Source organism: Ananas comosus, linkage group 8 (genome assembly GCF_001540865.1).
Source record: "Ananas comosus cultivar F153 linkage group 8, ASM154086v1, whole genome shotgun sequence".
NCBI lineage: Eukaryota > Viridiplantae > Streptophyta > Magnoliopsida > Poales > Bromeliaceae > Ananas > Ananas comosus.
This window is the reverse complement of record NC_033628.1, coordinates 4099295-4112357: the sequence shown is the minus strand read 5'-3', so window position 1 is coordinate 4112357 and position 13063 is coordinate 4099295. Positions and strand designations below refer to the sequence as shown.

Genomic DNA, 13063 nt, shown 5'->3' with positions numbered 1-13063 from the left:
TCTCTTTCTATATAAATAGTCCAACTATAGTGATTCTAGAAGCACCAGTCATGCGGTGCTTCTAATTTTTTAATTTTGGATAAATTTCTTTTATCATTTTTAATCTTTGGATTAATATTATTATCCTACGAGGATCACTAAACTTTAGAGGGAGCACTATCATCCTAACCCTACGATTTTTGATCCAATGGTTAAAAAGTCAAAAGCATCAATGCCTTTATACTTCCGGAAGCATAGTAGTTGTACACACTATATAAATACCCCTTAAATCTTCTCCCGAGTCAACTAAACAGGAGCCGAGACATAATCTTCAAATGTTGATTGTGATGATGCCAAACATTTATGGATGTTGATACACCCGGAGCAGGCAATAATTTCTTCCAAATCAAGTGATGCATCATGCATTCCTCATATGCAGGTCATAGCCCCTTACATCTTCTCCTCTATTCTCTCTCTCTCTCTCTCTCTCTCTCTCTCTCTCTCTCTCTAGATCTCTCTCTCTCTCTCTCCCCATTGGAAGGTGCTCAAATCATGGATCAAAAGTTGCATAGTTTAGGCTATGTACTCTCTTTATCTTCTGAGCTTTTCCCTCCATTAAATCTGTGCTGCATGCCTCCAAGATTTCCTGTCTATATAACTTTTCTAATTATGGTGCATTTGCGAAAGACCATCCAATTAATTCTTATTATCCTTTTTTCTTTTTCTTTTGTTCTCTGAACACGAACAGGGTGAAAGTTGCAATAATAAAATAAAAATTGAAAACTCATTTTATTTGCGTTCTTATTTAAACTTTTCACTTCCTAACGTTTACATTATTATTTTATGTTCTTTGCATTTAATCAATAACACAGTCAGGCTGTCTTTAATTAAATTTGTTGCCCCATCTTTACCTGAGTTAAACTCAATTTTCTCTTCATTTTTTTTTTCCCTAGGATGCAATTAAATTAATTTTTCCTTCTTCTAGATAAATTAATTATTCCTACCCCTAAAACTCCATGAAAAGATTTCAAAACTATAATGTAACTCATTAGTTATAAAAAGTCATAAATTTTGAAAACTTATCTCTTACAAATTAAAGAATATTTTTATTTATTCAGACTACATAATGCCGTAGAAATATATTTCTTTTTTTTAAAATCATACAAAGTTTTAAATCTAGACCTTTTAGATAGTGTAGATTGCATCTATAGGATTACCTTTCATCTGTAGGTTACTAATTATTAAAATATTGCATTCAGTGAAGAGGCATACGGAAACATGCACCTGGTGCAGCTGGGAAATATAATTCTCTGATCTTTCTCCTCCTGGTATGTACGTATAACCTAGTATCTTTGTTTTTGTACTACGTATGTATAGATATAAATTGGTTGTATAATATATATTGACATAGGTAATTAAGTTGTGGTTGGTTTTGGAGGAGGTGGGGATTAGTTGGTGTTAAAATATCTTCTTCTTCTTTTTTTTTTCTTTTTTTGAGAGAAAAGTAACATGCTACCTGCTTTTGTTTATTTCTTTTAGAAATAAACTTAATTGGAGATGTAAAGTAACTTAGGTACGAACCACCAAGTTCTTAGTCACTCGTGCCAGGGATGGTCGGCGATAAAATATCTTATAAATCAGCTCTTCGTGAGCGTGATGGGGCACTTGGGAGGGGGGGTGGGGAAAGTGTGGGGCCCACAACAGGTACCGCCACTTTGCGGCCCTCTACTTCTCGCCCGGGGCTCGATCATAACTTGGTCTCTACACTTTCTACTTAAATATTTTTATTTTTAAACCTTTTTGTCTGTCACACTATCGTTCCTTTAAAATGTATTTATCATAATTTACAAACAAAAAAGATAAAGCGCTGTTATACAAGAAAATTAAGATTTTTTTTTTTTCTAATATGATGATGTGAACATCACATCTAAATAAAAGTGTTAAAGTTAAAAAGTAGAGAGAACAAAAGTCGCGACCAGCATAGTACAGTTAATGAAGATTAATAGCCATTTGTATCAGCGTTTCTCGGCCTCTCTCTGTTGTTTCCACAGCCTTCTCTTGTGCATCCTTTCTCTTATATATTTTTCCCTTTCTTTCGTAAGATTCACTTGCGAAAGATCTGAGCCTGCAGCCCTCTTCTTTCTCTCTCTCACACACACACACCTGCAACAGATTCGATGGACGAAAAGTCGGTATTTGCAGGTGTGGCATCATCAAGATTCACATGGAGTGCTTCAGCTCATCAGCTGCAACCTGATTAATTACTATCATGGAAACATGCATGAGAATCTTGATGATGCTGCATCAGCAATGAGCGACTAATTAAGTAACCTAAGTATCTCGTACTACCGTGAAATATGTACGCCAAGTTGAGGTGCATGCCCTTAGTTTGCTTATTGCTTCCACATGGTAAGTTATTTTTGACATCCTCGTAAATTAATTCCTTTTCTTATTTTTTTTTAAATGAATTAGGCTTGATTAGTACTGGTGCTTCGTTTTTCTTTGGTTCAAATGTTGTGTGATGGAGTGTGCGAGTGGATAACGGATGGTTTGCAACGAAATTTGGCAATAATTTTTTTGCTTGTATATATATTTTTTTAAAAAATTAACATCATTCTGTACCGCTAGCATGGGTAAATCGTAAGTAAATTGATGATTAGTGACAAGATTAAAAACGACATATTCAATCACATGAAATTGTGAATATTCGCAACTTGTAATTTAGGTCTTCATGTCCGATTCTTCCCTGTTGAAATTTGAATAAGTTGGTTGCTTTAATTTATATGACTCTCGTTGATAGTTCAAGATGCAATAAATATGTCACAGTACAGTAAAAAGGATGCCAAAAGAAAATAAATCTGGCTCTTACTAGTTCTAATCGTAATGATGGTTCATCTTTTACTTTTTGGCTCTTTTAAGGACTTTCTAATGATATGTTAAATGGAGAAAAAGAGAAACTAACAATCATGATAGTAGTAGTGTTCTTATCACCTACAGTCTTATATAGATTATCTTGAATGACTATTTTATTTACGGCAGATAATCTATTGATAGAAAATCAATTAACTTTATGAATGCAACTAGTGTTTTTATTTCTTTCATATATTCCTATCTGTTTTGGCCAAGCAGGCTCACAGAAATTAAAAAGAGGGGCATATATATATATATGAAAGTATAATATTAATTTGCATATTACAACATTGACTAAAAATAAGGTTGTATTTTGTTTCATATAAGGTGTTTATTTTTATTTTTTCATATTAGTATCTTAATCTATTCTTTAGAAAAATAATAGTCAAAAACTATATACCTGATTTTAGCATATAATTTTATCATAATTCTACTTCACTGGTTTCTATAACTATTTCATATGAATGAGATTTAGAAACTAATTAATGCAACAATATAGAAATATTTTCTTAACCTTTTGACTTATTAAATATCTTACAATATAATTAAAATATGATTGTAACCATTACTATTTGAACATCTTTTCAATTCGTGTGTGTATATATATTCATAACCTAGCTATTTGAACTTCTTAATTAGGATTCGAATTTTGCAATTTTAGGCTGTCACTTGTCTACTAATGCCTAGTGATCAAGTAATCTCAAATCACTTTACACTAGTCACTAGGAAATGTTAATTTTTAGACTACACGAATGCTAGGTAAATAATGTTGTAAAATTATAAAATTTGAAACCTAAGAAGTACAAATAGCCTAGATCAAACTTAACCATGTAGATCATCAATTCGGATTCTCTATTGTTGGAAATGAAGCATAGGTAATCTCCCCTATTTACTTCTGGAAGCATTCCAGCTGAACCCATATATATATATATATATATATATATATATATATATATATATATATATATATATATATATTATATAATATAAATTGAGCTCCTATGCTTTTAAAAGTATCAAAGTCATTGGTGCTTGTAATTTTCGGCCTTGGATTAAGAAATGTGCGGTTAGGATGATGTGGGCCCTCAAGGGTCTTGAAGCGGTGAGTTGGTTGAATAGTATTATCTAACGGATAAACTGATCAAAGGCGTAGATCTACGGTAAAAAAATTATATATGGGCTAGGGCTACTATACTCTTATGAGTATAGAGCCCTTTATACTCATAAGTTGTTTTCAATGATGGAGCTTCCGAATCGACGATCCACTCCGTTAAATATAATCTAGAGTATTTTAAACTTCTAGAAAATAAATTTCACAATTTTTCGAAATCATAATAAAGTTCATCAAGCGGGTATAAAATGAACGGTCAAAATCGAATGATGTCTTAAAAAAGCATGATCGGATCCTTCCATTTAAGATCGGAGTTATTGATCTTTATCTGTGTAGTGAATAGAATTTTCTATCAAAAATTCATCCTATTTCGATTCTTTTACACCGTTAAACTAGCAAATATCCCATATCGGCCGTTAAAAATTATCAATTTTGTGACCTTTTGATCATAAGGTAAATAATATCGAAAAATTATAAAATTTAATTTCTAGACGTTTAAAATGCTCTAGATAATGTTTAACGGTATGGATCGTCAATTCGGAAGCTCTATCATTGAAAACAACTTATGAGTACGAGGGCGATCGTACTCATAAGAGTATAATAGCCGGATTCATATATTTATAGAGCTAGGCTGGTATACTATTGGTCACACGGAGGCCTCCGTGCTACCAAGTTGTTTTCAATGATGCGGTTTCCAAATTGACAATCGGCTTCGTTAGACTTGATCTACACTATTGAAAGTATTTGGAAACTAAATTTCATAAATTTTCAACATCATTTACCTATCAAACGAGTAGTCTAAAAATGAACGACTGAAAATAAAAATCTTCTAAAAAATGATGAAAAAAAACTTGAATTTAAGATCATATGTACTGATCTTACTTTAAATAGTGAAAAAAATTTTCTATAAAAATTACATCAGATTTCGATTGTTTTACACCGTTAAATTCACAAACGCATCGCATCTCCCATTAAAATTGTCAATTTTGAAACCTTTTGATCACTAGCCAAATGATGTCGAAAAAATTATGAAATTTAATTTTCAAATACTTTTAATAGTGTAGATCACGTCTAACGGAGCTGATCGTCAATTTGAAAGCCGCATTATTGAAAACAACTTGGTAGCACGGAGGCCTCCGTGCTACCGATAGTATACCAGCCTAGCTCATATATACACTCTTAAGGGTATACATTATGGAGTTACTTTTGAAGATAGAGCATTTGAATCAACGATTGACACTGTTAAACATAATTTAGAGTAATTGAAATGTTTAGAAAATTGAATTTTTTTCATTTTCAATCCTTGCTATCAAGTCCATCAACAGACCACAAAATGAACCGTCAAAAAATGAATAACATTGTGAAAATAATAGTTAGGATTCTTCATCAAGACCGGAGTTGTCGAAAGTGATCTAAATAATGTAAAGAATTTTCTATTAAAAATTCACCAAATTTAGGATTGTTATACACTGTTAAGCGAGTAAACAGATCGTGCAGGCTATTAGAAAATATCAATTTTGAACGACCTTATTTTGCAATTGGCCCCCTGGAAAAAATTAATTTTAAAAACAGCACCAGAAAATTTATATTTGCAAAAGTGGCCCTGACCCTGCCACGCAAGTGCTATGTCAGCGCCATGCGGGTCAGTTAGTTAAGTTAAGCACGGTGAATTGTTCACCGTGTATAGACACGGTGAATGGTTCACCGTGTCCAAACTGTATTTACTATGTGGCTTAGACTTGCAGTCCAAGTCAAATATACAAGGCGGGGAGGTAATACACTAGACACGGGGAACGATTCACCGTGTCTAAACATGGTGAATGGTTCACCGTGTTTAGACACGGTGAATGGTTCACCGTGTTCAGTAGTGATACAACACACGGTCCAAAAGCCCAAAAGGCTTGTGAAAACATTCTAGTTGTGCTCGTCACCCTAATAAAATCAATCTTCGTAATAGTTTCAGAATTTGTTGCTTCTAATATGGAGAAGTATCGAGGAAAGTCGCAGTATGATTGCTCCCAACTACCGTATATAATTTGTAATGCTTTATTCTGGACCCACCAAGCCTTGCTATATGATATGCTAACGTGCATCTCACTCTGAACTCAAGATTGAATTTTCATAGGACTCATAGTAAGCCTTGCTTTCAGTGTAAGTAGTATAAATTGATATATGAAAGAGAATGTACAGTTTCGATGCGTTGTATTCAGAATTGGAATCATTCATGTGTGTGGACCTCTATAAGTTTTTACTTTAAAAAATGAACGATCTTTCGGTTGAGAGGCATGTAATCTCCATGAGCAAGAATCGACCACACATCTCACAGTGTATCTAGTTGTATTCGACTTAACAACTTTAAGCTGCATATTATGTGCAATGTGCCAAGCTTTCAAAGCATTCACCAAGGCATCATAAAATGTCCGATTAGCCCATGCCTCATTACTTGGAAGACCTTGATCAATATTTTGTTCGGTATATGCATCAACAATGGATTGATGAATTAATTCATCACCCAAGAGAAACCGTTGTCGTTGATCTTCAAATTCATCGAATTCCACCGGATCCAGTACATTATCGTTGTTGACATTTGAATTTTCAATCCATTCAACACCTTCATTTCGAATGGCGCATGCAAGTGCATTCAAATCACTGTCATGATCAAGATCCAAAGAATGCGGAACAAAGGATTCATCATCATCACTAGAATCAGCATCAATTCGCCTTTGATCCTCTTCATCACTTTCAATAATATACTCTTCATCACTTTTATTTACGCCATCATTATCAATTGTAGTTCTCACTTCCCAATCGGTTCATTCACGAACACTAGATGATGGACCTTCACTTTGATTATGAGGGATAGTAAACCTGCAAAGATATTTAAGATTAACTATTTGCATTGGTCCAATTTTCATGTAGCTAAATCATACAATCACCTACCGCTCATTTTGACCAACCAACGGAGACGGATCTATCATATAGATGGCAATGATGCGCTAATTGGCACACATGGAACTCTAAACTCTCTGTAATATTTACAAGACAAAGTTATTAATTTCACGCACCTGAACTAATTGAGGAATTATGAAAAATAATTATAAAGATCATTACTTTATATCTTGATGTACGATCTCGTTCGCGATTGACGTAATTCCTTTGATAATCGCTACTACGCATTTTCGTATAATTAACGGTACTTGGACGGTCTTGTGTCGTCGACACATGTTTCTCCACGAATAATTTTATACATTCATGGAATAGAAAAAAACTCATCACACCAATTAGTGCATTGTCACTTGATACGTCAACTAATTTCCATTTGTTGGCTCCCATTGGACATCGAACCATTATGCGGAGACGGTCTTCTACTCAATCATAGTTAGTAATATTATATATTTCCATCTCAAATTCCCGAAATGAGATATCGCATTGGAAAGCAACCAATTTTTTACGGCCACCAATATATCGTGGTACATTATTGTTCACGACTAAATTTTCGTCCCAATGGATATAGAAAGGAACACATTCGCCGGCCATAGAGTTCTAAAGTAATATAATAATATGTACAAAATTATTACACTCATGACATATTAACATAACACATTTCTAACATATAACAAATGAGAGGATGAGAGATGGAATTAACATTTTGCAATCACGGTCGGGCCGACTTCTATGCCGATCAAGAGCTCTGGAGGCAAGGGAAAGATAACAGAGAGAGAGAGTGATCTGTGAGAGAGACAAAAAGGGAGAATGATTAGTGAGAAAAAACTACGAGAGAGAGAGAGGGGAGGGTTCTGTGGAGGGGGGCGCACAGTGAGAGGGGGGCAGATAGAGAGAGAGCGGTAGGGAGTAGTAGGTTAGAGAGAGAATGCGGGTGGGGATAGAGATCGAGCGAGAGAGGCCGGTGGCGGCGGCGTCGGGGCGAGCCACAGAGAGAGAGAGATAGAGATCGAGCGAGAGAGGAGGGTGGGAGCTTGGGCGGGTTAGTAATACAAAGTGAACACGGTGAATGGTTCACCGTGTTCAACTTAACCATCTGGCCGCAGTCCCGCCCGCATGGCGCTGACGTGGCGCTTGCGTGGTAGGGTCAGGGCTATTTTTGCAAATATAAATTTGCTGGAGCTATTTTTAAAATTAATTTTTTCTAGGGGGCCAATTGCAAAAAAAAGCCCATTTTGAACATCTTCGTTCATTAAAGAGTGAGTAGAACTTTTAGGCATATATATCAAGTATTTTTTTGCCAAAAATGTCCTTATATTCTCAAAGTAGATCCATACATAAAATAGCTATTATAAAATAAAATTTTAAATTATTTAAGTTTTTTAAATTAATTAAAATTTTAATAAACTAAACTTAACTAATCTATTAAAATTCTTCGTATTTTTCGATCAAATATGATGATTATAATAAAACTAACTAATCTATTAAAATTTTTCCTAATTTCTATCAAATTAGATGATTATAATGAAAAAACACTTAAACAATTTAAGTTTCCTAATCTGTTGGTTTAATATGTCATCCAATAATTGGCATTATTACAAGATTTCTCATACTAATTTAATTAGAGCTAAAAAGCTAAACTTACATCTTTTTTTGCTCAATAAGATGAAAGTTTTTCTTCAAATTCTGTGGCGGAAGGACACATTAGGTTGCAAGGAACATTAGAACATTAAAACAGTTCGAAGTTTCTTTTTTTTGTAAGAATAGGTAATGGATTTAGGTTAAGTTAGACTCCCATATTTGGCTTTAAAGAGAAGGGTATAGAGCATTTGAAATGCTAGCTTACCTAAGTTTAACAAATTTTGATACTGCTAGCTAATTAATTTATATATATTTTTTAGGAAAAACTTCAATTACCACCCCTGTGGTTTCACACTTTCTCACTTTTTATACCCTATAGTTTAAAGTGTATTAATTTAGTGTTCTGTAGTTTCATTTTTATCTTTTTATTATCAATTTTACTAATTTTTTTCATTAAAACAGTGACAAAGTTAAAACTAAAGGATATTAAAGTGAATATTTGATAAACCTAAGTAGGGTATCTGAAGTTTTTTGTATATAATTTAACGAAATATTAACGAAAAAGCTGACGAAAAGATAAAATTGTAACCACTGAATACTAACTTGATACACTTTAAATCACAGGGTACTAAAGTGAGAAAGTGCAAAACCACAGAATGACAGAAGTGGTATTTGAAGTTTACCCTTTTTTTATATTCAAATAATTATAGGTGAATTAAATAGTTTACGTTACACAAATTAAAAAAAAAAAACATCAAACAATAGAATATTTTGTTAAATGCAAAATAAAAAAGTTTAAAATATCATTAAATACTAAAATCAAATAGGTTATAAGGTTAACTAGATTGTAGAACCATTTATGTGTCCATCTCAAAATGCTTAATTTGCATAATGGTCATTTTTATTGTACCCAACCCAAAATTGACTAAGAAAAAATAAAGCAGAACCACTATACTGATAAAGCATTGTAATAGTTAATTGCAAGAAATATTTAATTGTTTAATTCGTTATTATCGAAGAGGAATTTACTTTAAGTGAGAGATTCATGATAAATAATTAGTGGATTCGATCAGACTCAATGAAACAAAAGTTCCATAGTAAAATTGGTTCTACCATATCATATCCTAATCTCGAAATAAAATTTTTCTCACATTTTTTTTCTTCTTATAAGTGAAATGTACGTTGCTAATTTTTAGATGACTTCACAGGGGTTTTTCTTAAATGTACTAAAAGGAGGTCACTGGTAGACGCTATAATGAAAAGAGCTCAATAAAAAGAAAAAAGCAATTAATGCCTATCTGTACATCGAACAAGTAGAAGTAGATGTAAATCTTACACCCATAGCTCTCTCCTGGTCTATATTATTAAATGATTTGTCTTATCAAATTATTATTATTCTTTTAACTAAGACCCTAATTAAAGGAGTTGGATAGCGCTTAGACATAAGGTGTAAAATGTACACTTTATAAAGAGTGTACAGATAGCATTTTCCTTTTCCAAAAGGGAATGCTAATACACATCAAAAGCATTAGCAGCTGGTACAGCTTCATCTGACTATATGCCGGCAGTAAGAGCAGACCTGCATTTGCCCTACATACATTGCATAACATGCTGTTGCTGCCTTCATTCTGGACCATTCTTGGACCTCTTGGGGTTGTCCTCTATTGTGAGAAGAGTCCTTGGAGTAGTACACTGCACTGCTACTTGATATACATGCAAGTATATATATAGCTAGCATATACATACATACGTATGTATTACATATACACTACAACAGAATTAGGTTATAGGGACACATGTTTGGGACACTTTTGAGTAAGTGTCTCATTTATGCTAAAACTTAAAAAAAAATCTACTAATGCCTAAATATAAAGCCCAATCCAACAAAAAATAACAGATTACTCTACTCAACCCACCACACCCAGTCTATTTGGCCCGATTACAAACATAAAAGAAAAAAAAAAAAGAAAAATCAATTACCATATTTTCTTCTTTCTTCACTCAATCCACTGAAATTGTAGACGAAGAGCCTTTCCTGTTGTTCTCCTCCGCCACCACAGCTGACGAGATAGAGTTTCGGCGGTTGCTAAATGCTTTAATAAGTGTTGGTAAATTAGCAGCATTCTTTTAGATTATAGCGACACTCTTTAACTGTCACTATATACCTAGCGACCCCACATATAGCAACACTTTTTAAAAGTGTCGGTAATTTTAACTAGCAGCACTTTTTTGACATATACCTACATTTAAAAGTGTCGCTATAGACCGTTTTTGTTGTAGTGATATATATATATATATATATATAGAGAGAGAGAGAGAGAGAGAGAGAGAGAGAGAGAGAGAGAGTGTTGGACTGGGCTACTATAGTAGCAAAAATCCATTGTTGCTATTAGTATTTTAGCCTTTGGATCAACTCTTTTATTATTTTAACCATTGGATTAAATACTATAATCCAGTGGGGACCATCAAACGCTGGCGACCATTCAACTCTAACCGACTAATATCATTCTGATCCTACAATTTCATCTAAGGTTAAAAACTTGATCAGCAAAATAGGTTTTTACTATTAATAGTATTCCAGCCTAATTTCTATATATATATATATATTTATATATATATATAAACAAATTAAGCAAATACAGTACCAATAATAGGTATTTCTTCTCACCGTCCTCCCCCCACCTCTCTCTCTCTCTCTCTCTCTCTCTCTCTCTCTCTAACACGTACAAATTTGTATACATGTGCATGGAACATACATTCACATATATAAATGTAAATTATTCTTCCCCTTCTCTCTCTCATAAGCTTTTACAATAAATGCAAAGTTGTATGCACCTGCTCAAAACTTCGATGCATCCATTCTTTCATTTATGGATAGTAATTAATTCAACTGGGTATGTACTGAGATCTCCTCATCTATAAGCTCTTTTGAATAGGCCTGTGAATGCAATATTATGTTAAGGACACCCTCTCAACTTTTAATTTTTTTTTATTTGAATTATTATACTTAGTTGAATTAAAATTTGATAAAATTTAATTGTTCTGTGAGCTTTCGAAAATATAAAGTTGAATGATGTCAATGAAGAAAATAAAGTTGACGGGGGCCTCATGCATAAGAAAATTCTTTTGGAGTTTACTATTTGTCTTATAGGATATTGCAACTTCTTGTTTCTTCTTCATCCTGTTTTATTTGCAATGGAACCCCTACTCCAATGGAGAATATTAGTGGATGCTTTCTAGTACAGCTGTTAGATGTACCATGCTACATCAATTGGAATGTTGGACTCATAATAGATCATTGGACCCCAAACTAGAGTATCTATTTATAAGGTAGTGTCTGGATATATATATAGTAGAAAGAGTGGGAACATATATATATAGTAATATATATCCTCACATATTCCACCAAACACCCATTGTGCAGCCTAACTGCATGGTGGATAGCTTCAGAATAGAGCTGGCCAAATATCAGATCAACTGTCTAATTTTCCAGGGCAAGCTAGCTACTTCAATGACTGAGGTGGAATTAATGAGGGCTTCTCCTTTTTAATTTGGAAATGATGTAATTTGTTAAACAGAAGATTGACGTGGTAGCTAGGAAATGGCTTGGGAATAATTTTAACACTTTTGTTCATATGGACGATGGCTATATCAAGCAAATTATATCACGTGCACTGACGGAAGAGGTAACAAAACAGATAACCGAATAATAGACATGAATATATGCATAACTAGGTAGGTTTGGAAGTCGCACCATGGGAAGGGCCCCTTAGAGTGGAGAAGACTTTAGATACAGTTTTGAATATCATGTTAACAGTAAAATGACCCATGATCAGTCTTTAAAATATTCATCCGAAAAACTGCGAGATAATTTTAAGTTGGACTAACATGCTTAATTATCAAGAAAATCTACCCATATCTTAGAGACAGCAGTTCTCTTATACCAAACAGTGGCTAAGTGGTCCATTATATATGCTGTGGGATCAAGAAAGCATCCCCTTGTCCTTGAAAGATGATCATGATTATGATCTGTGGTGCCCTTCTCTGTGGTGTTGGCCACCATCATCTTTATTCTGAATGTATGAACGCCATTATGCTTATGGTACACTTCTCTGGTAACTTGTCTACAGCTTTTGCAAGCACAGTTCAGTGACTTTAATAGAAATTGGACATCAAAGTGGTCCAAGATGTGTATTGTAATTTCATTGATTCATATTTTATTCACTTACAAATGCGGCCGTGCATGTTTATCATATGAGTTTAAACTACGGGACAAATGGGTAGACACCTTCTATATTTTTATATTTTGTCAAATAATACATTGAACTTTTAATTTTGGTGACTAGAGCCTCCTAAACTTTAACAAATAGTAAGTGAAATTATTAATTACACAACTGTGTTGGTGACCGACCGTCCCTAGAGCAAGTGTCACACCCCGATCCCCGCCAATTTGGTCGGGTTCAGGCCACGTCAACAGACGCCGAACGGACAGAGCCTCCCCTGTCCGCCTAAGGCTCTAGCAACAAGTATAATAAAGCA

The 13063-nt window shown here is 33.8% G+C and overlaps 1 long non-coding RNA gene across 1 annotated transcript in view; it reads left to right on the top strand.

The window, feature by feature from the left end:
* The window catches only part of LOC109713999, a 52978-nt gene continuing 40187 nt past the window's right edge, over nucleotides 273-13063 (top strand). Inside the window, exons 1-2 of the long non-coding RNA XR_002217232.1 lie at nucleotides 273-418; nucleotides 1239-1307. This is a non-coding gene — a long non-coding RNA (uncharacterized LOC109713999). The remainder of the gene's footprint in view (nucleotides 419-1238; nucleotides 1308-13063) is intronic.